Genomic DNA, 15,773 nt, shown 5'->3' on the forward strand with positions numbered 1-15,773 from the left:
ATACCCCAGCTGACTGTGTCTTGACTCTTAAGACGAAAGAGATGATTGGACTTCAGGAAGAGCCTTTTCAGAATGAACTTCCAGCTGATGGCCAGATGCTGTTGAGGTCTGGGCTGCCTATTGTGTAAAGTCTCTGTAGAGAAAAAAAAAAAAAAAACCTTCACTGGAGTCCTGAAGTAGAAACCACAGTTTGTTTTAGAATCTTTTTTTTTTTAATGTCAAGGGATGTCAAGGACCTCTTGAAGGAGAACTACAAACCACTGCTCAGTGAAATCAAAGAGGACACAAACTAATGGAAGAACATACCATGCTCATGGATAGGAAGAATCAATATCGTGAAAATGGCCATACTGCCCAAGGTTATTTATAGATTCAATGCCATCCCCATCAAGCTACCAATGAGTTTCTTCACAGAATTGGAAAAAACTGCTTTAAAGTTCATATGGAACCAAAAAAGAGCCTGTATTGCCAAGACAATCCTAAGTCAAAAGGACAAAGCTGGAGGCGTCACACTACCTGACTTCAAACTATACTACACGGCTACAGTAACCAAAAGAGCATGGTACTGGTACCAAAACAGAGATATAGACCAATGGAACAGAACAGAGTCCTCAGAAATAATACCACACATCTACAGCCATCTGATCTTTGACAAACCTGAGAGAAACAAGAAATGGGGAAAGGATTCCCTATTCAATAAATGGTGCTGGGAAAACTGGCTAGCCATAAGTAGAAAGCTGAAACTGGATCCTTTCCTTACTCCTTATACGAAGATTAATTCAAGATGGATTAGAGACTTAAATGTTAGACCTAATACCATAAAAACCCTAGAAGAAAATCTAGGTAGTACCATTCAGGACATAGGCATGGGCAAGGACTTCATGTCTAAAACACCAAAAGCAACGGCAGCAAAAGCCAAAATTGACAAATGGGATCTCATTAAACTAAAGAGCTTCTGCACAGCAAAAGAAACTACCATCAGAGTGAACAGACAACCTACAGAATGGGAGAAAATTTTTGCAACCTACTCATCTGACAAAGGGCTAATATCCAGAATCTACAAAGAACTCAAACAAATATACAAGAAAAAAACAAACAACCCCATCAAAAAGTGGGCAAAGGATATGAACAGACATTTCTCAAAAGAAGACATTCATACAGCCAACAGACACATGAAAAAATGCTCAGCATCACTCGCCATCAGAGAAATGCAAATCAAAACCACAATGAGATACCATCTCACACCAGTTAGAATGGCAATAATTAAGAAGTCAGGAAACAACAGGTGTTGGAGAGGATGTGGAGAAATAGGAACACTTTTACACTGTTGGTGGGATTGTAAACTAGTTCAACCATTATGGAAAACAGTATGGCAATTCCTTAAGGATCTAGAACTAAATGTACCATATGACCCAGCCATCCCACTACTGGGTATATACCCAAAGGATTTTAAATTATTCTATTACAAAGACACATGCACACGTATGTTTATTGCAGCACTATTCACAATAGCAAAGACTTGGAATCAACCCAAATGTCCATCTGTGACAGACTGGATTAAGAAAATGTGGCACATATACACCATGGAATACTATGCAGCCATCAAAAAGGATGAGTTTGCGTCCTTTGTAGGGACATGGATGCAGCTGGAAACCATCATTCTTAGCAAACTATCACAAGAACAGAGAACCAAACACCGCAGGTTCTCACTCATAGGTGGGAACTGAACAACGAGATCACTTGGACTCGGGAAGGGGAACATCACACACTGGGGCCTATCATGGGGAGGGGGGAGGAGGGAGGGATTGCATTGGGGAGTTATACCTGATATAAATGATGAATTGATGGGTGCTGACGAGTTGATGGGTGCAGCACACCAACACGGCATAAGTATACATATGTAACAAACCTGCACGTTATGCACATGTACCCTAGAACTTAAAGTATAATTTAAAAAAATTAAAAATTAAAAAAATAAATAAAATAAAAAACAAAAATAAAAAAATAAAATAAAATGTCTTTGTGCAAATATCAAACCAGGAAGCCAGAAATGTTGTTTAAATTGTTATTGAACAATATAAAAATTGCAAAGAGGTCTTGGCTTTCTGTAGTACTTCAAGCTTTTGGCACTATTTGGAAATGAGCTCTTCCACAAAGGGCTGATTTTTAAGACAATTGAAACATCTTTAAGACAACTGAAACATCTTTAACAATTGAAAATCTGTAAACATTTTTACATAAATCTTTCTAGCATGCATTACACTTTAGAGTGTGTTGAGCATAAGCTAATGTTTTCTGAATGATTCAGAACCAACATTAAGAATACGAGCAGCCATGCCATAGGATCTATATTTGTCTGCTTTTCCTCACATCCAGGTTTCCCAACCTTGGCATTATTGATATTTTGGGTCAGATAATCCTTTATCATGGGAGTATGGCCTATACAATGTAGGATGTTTAGCAGCATCCCTGATTGTACCTACTAGGTGCCAGTAGCACCATCCCTTCAGCTGTGACAACCAATAACATTTTAAGGGTGAGAATGTATACCATCACATGTTCTGAACATTGTACTGGAGGCCCTAGTCAGTGCAATAAGAAAAAAAAAAGGGGGGGGGGAAGTATAAGCATTGAAAAATAGGGAAAAAATTATCTTTATTTGCAAATAACATGACTATATACATGGAAAATTCAAAATAATCTCCAAACTGTTGGAATTAATAAAAGTGAATTTAGAGGATAATCAGTAACAAAATTGACATACAAAAACAAATTCTGTTTGGGAGGATGAGGCAGGGAGATCACCTGAGGTCAGGAGTTTGAGACCACCCTGCCCAACAGGGTGAAACCCCATCACTACTAAAAATACAAAAATTAGCCAGGCATGGTGGTGCACACCTGTAGTCCCAGCTATTGTGGAGGCTGTGATGGCAGAGGATTGATTGAAACTGGGAGGTGGAGGTTGCAGTGAGCCAAGATCGCACCACTGCACTCCAGCCTAGGCAACAGAGTGAGACCCTATGTCTTTAAAAAAATAATAAATTGTGTTTCTATGACTTTAAAAATATTGGAAAATAAAAATTTTTAAAAAACTACAATCTCATCAAGAAAATCAAGTAATTAGAAATGAATCTAATGAAAGATGCATATGAGCAAAAACTACAAAATATCAAAGAGAAATTACCTAAATAAATCAAGAGACACAACACATACTCAAGATTACTAAGGTTTCTTGCCAGCAGTGGTGGTTCACACTTATAATCCCAGCCCGTTGGGAGGCCAAGGTGGAAGAATTACTTGAGGCCAGAAGTTTGAGACCAGCCTGGGTAACACAGTGAGACACCATCTCTACTGAGTGTGGTGGTGCATGTCTGCAGTCCCAGCTGGTTGAGAGGCTAAGGCAGAAGGAAAAAAAAAGAAAAAAAAAATATTTCAATTATCTCAAAATTTATCTGTAGATTCAATGAAATCCAAAACCAAATCCCAGCAAAGATTTTTTTAATTAAAACATAAATCTAAAATGTATATGAAAATTAAAAGGACTTCAAAAGACAATCTTGGCCAAGCATAGTGGCTCACGCCTATAATCCCAGCACTTTGGGAGTCCGAGGTGGGCAGATCACCTGAGGTCAGGAGTTTGAGACCAGCCTGGCCAACATAGTGAAACCCCGTCTCTATTAAAAATGCAAAACTTAGCTGGGCATGGTGGCGCACATCTGTAATTCCAGCTACTTGGGACACTGAGACAGGAGAATCACCTAAACCCAGGAGGTGGAGGTTGCAGTGAGCCAAGATTGCACCACTGCACTCCAACCTGGGTAACAGAGTGAGGCTGTCTCAAAAGAAAAAAAAAAACTTGAAGTACAATAAATTTGTAGGAATAATACTGTGAGTTTGCAAGACCTATTATAAAGCTACAGTAATTAAGACAGTGTGATGCTGGACAAATGGAATAGAAAAATAGTATTTTTTTTTAACTTTTAGATTCAGCGGTACATGTGCAGGTTTGTTATATGGGTAAATTGCATGTCACAGGGGTTTGGTGTACAGATGATTTCATCACCCAGGTGATAAGCATAGTACCTGACAGGTAGTTTTGCGATCCTCACCCTCCTCTCACTCTCCACCCTCAAGTAGGCTTTGATGCCTATTGTTTCCTTCTTTGTGTCCATGTGTACTCAATGTTTAGCTCCTACTTATACGTAAGAATATGTGGTATTTGGTTTTCTGTTCCTGTGTTAGTTTGCTTATGGTAATGGCTTCCAGCTCCATCCATACTGCTGCAAAAGACATAATCTCATTCTTTTTATGGTTGCATAGTATTCCATGGTGTATATGTACAACATGTTCTTTATCTAGTCTACCATTGATGGGCATTTAGGCTGATTTCATGTCTTTGCTATTGTGAATAGTGCTACAATGAACATACACATACATGTGTCTTTATGGCAGAACAATTTATATTCCTTTTAGTATATATCCAATAATGAAATTGCTGAATTGAATAGTTCTTTTTTAAGTTCTTTGAGAAATCACCAGACTGCTTTCCACCATGACTGAAATAATTTACATCCCCACCAGCAGTGCGTAAGCATTCCCTTTTTCTCACAATCTCACCACTATCTGTTATTTTTTGACTTTTTAATGATAGTCATTCTGATTGCTGTAAGATGGTATCTCATTGTGGTTCTGATTTGTATTTCTCTAATGATTAGTGATGTTGAACATTTCTTCATATGCTTGTTGGCTGCATGGATGTCTTCTTTTGAAAAGTGTTTGTTTATGTCCTTTGTCCACCTTTTAATGGGTTGTTTGTTTTCTGTTGGTTAATTTGTTCTTTATAAAATTCTTTATAGATTCTGAATATTAAACCTTTGTCAGATGAGTATCATATTTAGATGCATTCTTACATTGTCAAATGATTGAAAGAAAAGTTGCTACTAAAATTCTGTGGGGAGAAAAGATCATTTTAGTAAATGATGCTGTAACAATTAGATTTCTATATGGAAAAAAATGAATCTTGATGCCTACATCATCCTATACATAAAAATCTAATTTGAGCTTATCATACACATAAATATAAATGGTAAAACCATAAAAAATCTTTTGAAAAAGTATAGAATATCTTCATGACTAATGTGAAAAGTACTAAATGTAAATTTTTAAATGTTAAATTGATTTAATTAATCTTAAGAATTTCTCTTCATCACCATGAGATACATAAAGAGAGTCAAAAAAGAGGCCACAGAGTGGGAGAAGATACCGGCAACATAATATTCAGCAAAGGAATATATACAGAATATATTTTTAAAAAACAATTTTTAAGTTGGATAAAAGACATGCACAGAATTATTATAAAAGAAGATATAAATGAGAAGGAATAAATAAATAAATAAGAAGGAATGCAAAATCATTACTCCTCAGGGATAGCAAATTTAAACCACAGATATCATCACACACCCAAAAGAATGGCTAACATGGAAATGGTTGGCAATATCAAGTGTTAACAAGAATGTGGAGCAACAGGATTGCTGGTGAAAGTACAAATTGGTACAACCTGTTTGGAAAACTATTTGGCAGTACCTCATAAAGCTAAATATCTACCCACGTCATTGCCCAGCAACTACACTTCTAAGTACATATTTAAGAGAAATAAATACATATCTACTTTAAAAAGACATAAGAACATGAACAAGAATGATCACACACCAGTTCTATTCATGATAACAAAAGACTCGAAATAACTACATCAAAAAGATTGTGAATAAATAACAGTGGAAAATTTATAGTGTATTGCTGTGTGGGGAATACTCACACAGTTACATAAAAATTCATCAAGCTGTAAAGACAAAATTAGTGTGCTGTGTATGCTTCACTGTATATATGTAATATGTGATTTTTTAAATTTTCAAGTAGGATAATGTTGAGTAAATGTAGCTAATTAAGCACAGATTGTTTTGGTTCATTTTGAAATCTGATTAAAGGAACAGAACTTTTTTAAAGCAAAGACCCATCAGAATGGGGCAAATAGGAGAGGAGACCACAAAATATTTGAAGCTAGAGAAACACTGGACAAGAGAAAATTACTAGTCTGAGAAAACTAAATCCTAAGCTACCATTGGAGAGGGCCAATACCAACATAGTTTACACCACAGATTCTACAAGAAATTCACAAATCAATGCAGAAGTTATCATTAAAAACAAAAACAGGGGAATGGTGCTAAAACAAGGAAGTTTGGTTGACAGCTTCCAGATGTGAAAAAAACAAGTCAAATATTACAATTCAGTAATTAGAATGCCCTCCTAGTTTTCATAAGCAACACTGGAATCTAGAAGACAGTAGAGAAATATTTTTTCAAAATTATTAAGAAGATTTACAACCTGGACATATATATCCAAAGAAGTTATCAATCAAGTGTGAAAATAGAATAAAGAAAATTTTAGACATGCAAGAACTCATAAATTTTTCTCTCACAAATCCTTTCTCTGGAAGTTATTAGAAATTATATTCTACCAAACTGAAAGAGGAAACTCAGATGGAGGATTCTGGCAACAGGAAATCCAGAGTCAAAGGGAATCCTAAACCGATGGTAGCAGTGATCCTAGAATGATCTCTCTTAATAGTAATAGGGAGTAACCTGCCCATATGAGAAACTGTAAAAGGCTTAGAGAAATTTCTTCACAAGGATGAAATTGATCGAGTACCTAATATGTCTGAACATCTGAAGATGTTCAGTTAGCAATGTTTGAAGCCGGTCATGTTATTCCTAGAAAGTCAAGCAAATGACACCCTCTGCCCCTTCCCCACCCAAAAGAAAGATATTAACTTCAGGGAACATGAATATTTGTCATAGGTTGCTTCATAGCATTCTTAAAAATTACAATAACAAAAGCAATAAATAACTATAAAACTATGCTGAGAAATTATATTGAGAATAGAAAGTGTGTGCATATGCATTTGGCATAGGAAGAGAAAAGTTAATCAAACCCTCATCCTCCATGAAGGAAGTTGAATAGATAATGCCTAAACTGAGAATCGAGAAGTAGCAATACAGCATGCTATTCAGATATATAAAAACTGAATGAAAGAAGTAGCTAAAAAAATTAGTTTTTTGTGAATAGTAGAAATGTGAGACTGGAGGCAGGATCCAGCTATTATTTTCCTATAACAAGCTTTGGAGAATCATTTGATTCTTTATACTACATAAATGTATAATTTTGATATACATGGTTTTTAAAAAGTAGAAAAGTTTGAAAAAGTAATGCTCAGATGAAGACTATAAGAGGCAGATATTGGCAGGGTGCAGTGGCTCATGCCTGTAATCCCAGCATTTTGGGACGCCGAGGCAGGCGAATCACCTGAGGTCAGGAATTCAAGACCAGTCTGGCCAACATGGTCAATCCCCATCTCCACAAAAAGACAAAAATTAGTCAGGCATGATGGCAGGTGCCTGTAATCCCAGCTACTCCGGAGGCTGAGGCAGGAGAATTGCTTGAACCCGGGAGGCAGAGGTTGCAGTAAGCTGAGATCGTGCCGTTGCACTCCAGCCTGGGTGACAGAGCGAGACTCCATCTCAAAAAAATAATAATAAAATAAAATTAAAAAGAGGCAGATGTTTAAAAATTAGAGATCTTGGAAATTAAATATATAATTATTGACATTTTGAAAAACTCTATAAATGCCCACGCATAGACAATTGGTTTTCAACAAACATATAAAGGTGATTGAAAGGACAAAAGACAGTTTTTCTGACAAATCATGGTGGGCCAAGTCAATGTTCATATTTACAAAAAATGAATTTTTGATCTATACCTTTCACCATATGCAAAAATTAAGTCAGTCACAATGGATCACAGATCTAAAGGAAAAACCTAAAAGAAAGACAGTCTACATGACTTTGGATCAAGTAAATATTTTGTATATATGACACCTCATGCACGATTCATAAATAAATTGATAAATTGGGCCGGGCGCGGTGGCTCAAGCCTGTAATCCCAGCACTTTGGGAGGCCGAGACGGGCGGATCACGAGGTCAGGAGATCGAGACCATCCTGGCTAACACGGTGAAACCCCGTCTCTACTAAAAAAATACAAAAAAATTAGCCGGGCGAGATGGTGGGCGCCTGTAGTCCCAGCTACTCGGGAGGCTGAGGCGAGAGAATGGCGTAAACCCGGGAGGCGGAGCTTGCAGTGAGCTGAGAACTGGCCACTGCACTCCAGCCTGGGCGACAGAGCGAGACTCCGTCTCAAAAAAAAAAAAAAAAAAAAAAAAAAAAAAAAAAAAAAAAAATTGATAAATTGGGTTTCATCATAATTTAAAATTTCTACTCTCTGAACAATACTGTGAAGAGTATAAAAAAAACAAGCCAGAGTCTGGAAGAAAATATTTACAAAACATAGGGCTAAGAATGTACTTGAATCCAGAATAGATAAAGAACTCCCAAAACTCAGTTATAGGAAAACAAATGACACAACAACAAAAAAGGGGTAAAATATTTGAACAAACAACCCAAGAAATACAGGTGATAAATAAGTACATTTTAAAATGCTCAATATCTCTAGTCATCAGGGAAATGTAAATTTAAACTACAATAGCATCTCCCTATATGCTTATTTAAAGGGTTAAAATGTAAAAGATTGACCCCACCAAGTGTTGGCAAGGATGTGGAGAAACAGGAAATCTCATAAACTACTGGAGAAAATGTAAAATAGTACAACCACTTTAGAAAACAGTTTAGCAGTTTTCTTAAATATTTAAATACGTATCTATCAGATGATCTAAACATTCCACTTCTATGTATTTATTTAAGAGAAAGGAAAGTATATGTCCATAGAAAGACTTGTGCAGGAATGTCCGTGGCAACTTATTTATTTATTGAGACAGAGTCTCGCTCTGTTGCCCAGGCTGGAGTGCAATGGTGTGATCTTGGCTCACTGCAATCTCTGCCTCCTGGGCTCAGGTGATCACCCTGCTTCAGCCCCCCGAGTAGCTGGGACTACAGGTGCAAGCCACCATGCCTGACTAATTTTTGTACTTTTTGTAGAGATGGGGTTTTGCCATGTTGCCCAGGCTGGTCTCGAACTCTCGGGCTCAAGCAATCTGCCTCCTTTCGCCCCCCGAAGTGCTGGGACTACAGGTGTGAACTGAGTTGAGGCTCAGCCTCAACTTTAATTTTAATGACCAAACACTAGGACCAACCCCAATGTCCATTAACAGATGAATATATATTCACAAACTAATGATGTATCTGTACAAAAAAAAAAAATTCAGCAATAAAAAGGAATGAAATATTGATACAAACTGCAACATGAATGAACCTCAATATAATTATGCTGAGAGAAAGAAGCTAGACAAAAAGAAGCACTTGCTGTATAATTCCACTTCCATAAATTTCTAGAAAATTAAAGCAAATATAAAATGACAACCAGCATGGTGGCTCATGTCTATAATCCCAGCTACTCAGGGGGCTGAGGCAGATGGGTCACTTGAGGCCAGGAGGTCAAGACAAGCCTGGGCAACATAGTGAGACTTCAGCTCTAAAAGAAATAAAAAATAAAATCATAATCATTTTTTAAATTGACAAAAAGCTGATCAGTGGTTGCCAGGGGATATGAGGTGGAGAGAACAACAGGAAGAAATTCCAAAAAGCACAAGAAACCTTTGAAGAGAAATAGATATGTTCATTATCTTGACTGTAGTGATAGTTTCACAGATGCATATACATTTGCCAAAACGTATCAAATTATCCATTTTAAATACGTACAACATTAAATTATTGTATGTTAATTATACTCCAGCAATGCTATTTTTAAAATATCAAGGCCATAAGAGACAAGGAAAGATTGAAGAATGGTCATAGTTTGGAGGACAATAAGGAGACATGACAACTAAACGGAATGTGAGATCTTGGACCAAATAAAGTCTGTATTTTAGAGTAATTGGGTTGTACCAGTGCTAATTTCCTAGTTTGTAATTGTATTATATTTTGTACCAGTGCTAATTTCTTGGTTTATAATTGTACTGTATTATGTAAGATGTTAACATTAAGAAAAGTTAGTGAAAGTGTGTGGGAACCATTTTCAAAACACTACACATCTTTAATGATTTCAAAATAAAATATATTTTCTAAAAAATCTATAGAAGGGATAACTCCCAATAGGACAAAGTTAAAGAACAATCAAATTAGAAAGTATAACTGAAGAATTCTAGCACATGGAAAAATAAATATTTTTTAATAAAAAAAATTTGAATGACGTGGAGAATAGATGCAGAAGTGCTAACATTAGTAGTACATTCAAAAGTCTATAGAAACTGTCGGAGAAGCAAGAACTTAAGTAACAACAGAAAAAAAAAAAAAAAAATTCCCAGAACTTAAGGTTAGCATGAGTCTTCAAATAGAACAAGCCATCATATTGCCAAGCAGGAAAAGATGCTTTTAAAAGCTATATTTCAAGTCCTGGCACCAAAATTTTAGAACATCAAAAATAAATAGTAAATCTTAAAAGCTACCAGAAAGACAGATGACCTGGAATGGAAGGAGAATCAGAATCAAATTTATGTCAGATATCCCAAAAGTAATATTGGTAACTATACAACAAATGGAGTGATATCTTTAAAGGTCTAAGTGGAAATTTATGTTTCAAATCTAACTTGAAACATAAAGTTATCTATCCAGACAAACTATCATTCAACGTAAGAAAAATATAAAAATATAATCAGATATATAAAAATCCTAATGTATACCAGCTCCAATGTTGCACAACTCCAAGTACATGTACATAGTTCGCCCTAGAGTTGTGCAGCGCACAGCCTAGTGTAGTGTGTGCAGTAAACCAAATTCATAGATCCTTCTTGAAAGAATTAAATTCAAGGGCAATCACTAGAATAATAGGATATATTTCAAACAAATATAATAAAAGTATGGAACCAAGAAAATTTTAATGCTGAAAAAGAAGAGAAGAAAAAACATGTACGAATAAAAAGTATGGTAATAGAAAACAAAAATATCATAAAAAGGCTATGAGAATTACCCTCCCACTGTAAATAATCACAAAACTGAACAAAATATGAAACGCTTCTAAGATATTCAACAATAGGCTCGTGACACTTGAGAAGCAGGAAGCGCACAAGATGAAACCTATGATTTTCCTGGCTTTCTGCCAGGTGGTAGTTTCACACAGCTCAAGAGGGGGATTATACATTCTCTTTATTTTCTCCTGAGGTGAGAAGAGATTGGAATTGAGGGAGGTCAAAATGACTAGAATTTATGGAGCAGAATTCCAAAGATGGGGAAACTGTAAAACAACAGCTCTACATTCTGCAAAGGAATCTTCTGGAGTGTTTGGAAGAGTATACTAACCTACACATCCATGAAATAAAACTCCTTGAGACTGACAGCAGGAAATCAGTAGGCTGAACTATTCCCAGAATGAGTCTAGGAATAGTTGACAAATCAGAGTACAGAAACTCCATAATATGCAGAACATTTGGAAGAAACCTCGGAAAGGTTAGACATCAGTAGTGGGACTAACCTAGGACTAAAGACTGCTCTAAATCCACTTGAGCAAAATTTAAAAGAACCGAAAGGGCTTAGCAAAACAAACTATAACACTCTTTAAAGGAGTAAAATGAAATCAGGTACTCAACAATATAAAATTTACTGTTCTAATTTAAAAATGACCAAGGGTGCAAAGAAGCTGTTATGAACTGAAAGTTTATTCCTCCCCCAAATTCACATGTTGAAACCCACTTATGTGATAGTATTAGGAGGTGGGACCTTTGGGAGGTAATTAGGTTTAGAAGAGGTCATGAGAGTAGAGTCTTCATGATGAGATTAGTGTCCTTGCAAGAAGAGAAACAGACCAGTGCTCACTCAGTCTCTCCACCATGTGAAGATGCAGCAAGAAGGCAGCCATCTGTAAACCAAAAAGACACCATGCACCCTAATCTTGAACTTTACAGCCCCCAGAACTGTAAGAAATAAATGTTTATTATTTAGGCTACCCAGTCTATGAGGTATTTTGTTATAGCAACCTGAGCAGACTACAAAACAAACATAAAAATGTTATAGATAAGCAAAAGAAAAATCAATAGATAGAAAAACAAATGATACAGATGATGAAATTATTGAAGACTTTAAATCAAAATGTATTAATATTATACTGAAAAATTTGAAGAAAAATATCAACATAATGAGAATGAAAGACAAAAATGATACAAGTGGAACTTTCAGAGATGAAAAAAATACACAGAATAGGATTAACAGAAGAAAAGATTAGTGAACACAAAGCTATAGCAAGAGAAACTATCCAAAATAATACACAAAAGAGATAATTTTTAAAACATTGAATAAGGCCCTAGTGACCTGTGGGGCATTATCAAGCACACCAACATACACATAATCATACTGTCAGTAGGAGGGAATGTAAGGGGATGGAAATACAGAAAAAATATTTGAATAACTACTGGATGAAAACTTTCCAAATTTGATCCAAATTATAAACACAAAAGTCCAAGAAGCTTAACAAACCTAAAGCAAAATAACACAAAGATTATTCCTACCAAAGCACATTATAACAATGTTCGAAAACAGTGATAAAGAAAATCTTAAGGCCATAAAAAGAGACATATTACACACAAAAGTACAATGATAGAGGTTGTATCATTTCTGATAAGGCACTTTTTGTCAGAAACTATACAAACTAGAAAACTGAAAAAAAATCCATCTAAAATTCTATACCCAGTAAAATATGTTACAAAATGAAGGCAAAATCAAAACTTTTCAGGCAAACAATGGCTTAGGAAATATATCACCAGCAGAACTGCACTGGAAGAAAAGATGTTCTTCAAACAGAAAGAAAGTGATACCTGATATAAATTTGGAACTACCCAATGGAGTAATCAGCATCAGAAATGGTAAATATGTAGGTAAATATGAAAGAAATTTTTGCTGAGTTTTAATTAAAAGATCATTGGCTCCAACCAGGCACAGTGGCTCACTGGGGGAGACCGAGGCGGGTGGATTGCTTGAGGTCAGGAGTTCAAAACCAACCTGACCAACATGGTAAAACCCGGTCTCCACTAAAAATACAAAATTTGCCAGGAGTGGTGCTGCATTCCTGTAATCCCAGTTACTTGGGAAGCTGAGGCAGGAGAATCGCTTGAACCCAGGAGGCAGAGGTTGCAGTGAACTAAGATTACACCATTGCACTCCAGCCTGGGCAACAAGAGTGAAACTTCATCTCAAAAAAAAAAAAAAAAACCATTGACTTCTTACAGCAAAATAATAACATGTACTAGACACTACTATCTCCACCTTATAGATGAGAAACTGAAGCACACCTTGGTTAAGTAACTTTCCCAAGGCCACACAAAGTGATAGAGCTTCTATTTGAACCTAGATGGTCTGAACATTTGGCCCCTACATTATAACATTACACAATTAAAAAAAATTATTTTTTCTCTATAGACAGGGTCTCTCTGTCACCTAGACTGGAGTACAGTAGTATGATCTTAGCTCACTGCAACCTTGAACTCTTGGGCTCAAGCAATCCTCCTGCATCAGTCTCCCAAGTAGCAGGGACTACAGGTGCACACCACCATACCTGGCTAATTTTTTTTTTAGTTTTTATAGAGACAGGGTCTTGCTGTGTTTCCCAGCTGGTCTTGAACTCAGAGATCTTCCCACCTCAGCCTCCCAAAGTGTTAGGCTTATAGGTGTGAGCCACCATGCCTGGCAAAACATCAAATATTTATAAAATAAAATATTATAGACCCAATTAAATAAGTATGAACTTTATGTATTAAAATAGATGGGTCTCAAAATACTGTTAGGCAAAATTAGCAAGTTGCAGAAAGATACATATTATATGAAACCATTTATGATAAAAACAAAGGCAAACATAAAAACATTGTGAATTTCACAAGGGCATATATATCTATGAAAAATATTTTTCAAAATATGAAAATATTCATGCCAAATACAATAATAGTCATTAGTTAGGAGAAGGAAAAGGACCTGAATTTGAGAGTGTTGATCAAAGAAAACTTTAGTTTTATCTGCAATGTCTTAATTTTTGAAAAGTAGAATATATTCATATAATACAGTTATCAAGCTAGAAGTTTGTTATTGATTCTACTGGACCAGTAATATCAATATGATTAATAATAATCAGTGTCAGTAGTATCAATGACAATATCAGCAGTATCAATGACAGTATCAGCAGTATCAATAACAAACTCTTAGCTTGATAGCCCCAAAAGTGGATGATTTAGTCTATTTTAAGTACACAAAGTCATATGCAAATAATGAGAGTTTTATGCATGTTTCTTGGAAGAGCATTTTAAAAGAGACCACTATTTTTATGAATAAACCTAAAACACAGAAGAGGTTATTGTAACTAGCATTTATATAATCACTTCAGAGATAATTATCAATTTGTGAATATATTCTATCATTTTTCCAGATTTATTGATATAACTGACAAATAAAAATTGTATCTATTATAATGTAAATTGATGTTTTGATATACGTATGCACTGTGAAATGATTAGCACAGCCAAGCTAATATATTCATCAACTCACAGCTATCATGTGTGTGTGAAGAACATTTAAGATCTACTCTCTTAGCAATTTTCAAGTATACAATACATTATTAATAACTATACTTATCATGCTATATAATAGATCTCCAGAGTTTATCCTATAAAACTGAAACTTTTAACCTTTAAACCATATCTCCCTATCCCCCCTCCCACCCAGCCCCTGATAACCACCATTCTACTCTCTGCTTCTATGAGTTTGACCTTTTTAGATTCCACATATAAATGAGATAATGTGTCATTTGTTCCTTCATGCCTGGCTTACTTCACTTAGCCTAATGTCCTCCAGGTTCATTTGTGTTGCTGCAAATGACAGAATTTCCTTCTTTTTTGAGACTGAATAGCATTTCATTTTGTATATATACCAGCTTTTCTTTATCAATTAATCTGTTGATTCTATATCATGGCTATTGCTGCAAGGAACACGAAAGTGTGGTCATCTCTTCAACATACTGATTTTATTTCCTCTGGATACACACCCAGAAGATTGCTGGATTTTATGATAGCCCTATTTTAAATTTTTTGAGGAATCTCCATACTGTTTTCCATCATGGCTCCAATAATTTATATTCCTACCCTCAGTGCACACAGATTCCCTTTTCTCTACATTACCACAAACACTTGTTGTCTCTTGTCTTTTTGATAGTAGCCATCCTAACATGTGTGAGGTGATATCTCGTCGTGGTTTCAATTTGCATTTCCCTGCTGATGAGCTTTTTTTATATATATCTGTTGTCCATTTGTATGCCTTCTTTTGAGAAATGTCTATTCAGGTTCTATGACCATTTTAAATTGGGTTATTTGCTTTCTTGCTATTGCATTCTTTAAGACCCTTATATATTTTTAATATTTATCCCTTTTCAGATGTGTGGTTTTGAAATATTTTCTTTCATTTTGTAGATTGTAGCTTCACTCTTGTTTGATGTGTGTGTGCACATGTGTATGTCTATTTGTCTCTTTATTTTGCTGTGCAAAACTTTTTTAGTATGACGGAATTCCATTCTTCTATTTTTGTTTTGTGTCCTGTGCTTTGGGGGTCATATTCAGAAAGCTATTGCTCAGATCAGTTTCAAGAAGCTTTTTCCACAAAACTGTTAAAAAATAACTATGACTACAGAAGTTCTTTCCAAGATGGCCGAATAGGAACAGCTCCAGTCTGCACCTCCCAGT

The sequence above is a fragment of the Trachypithecus francoisi genome, unplaced genomic scaffold (genome assembly GCF_009764315.1).
Source record: "Trachypithecus francoisi isolate TF-2019V2 unplaced genomic scaffold, Tfra_2.0 Lachesis_group1, whole genome shotgun sequence".
NCBI classification, from domain to species: domain Eukaryota; kingdom Metazoa; phylum Chordata; class Mammalia; order Primates; family Cercopithecidae; genus Trachypithecus; species Trachypithecus francoisi.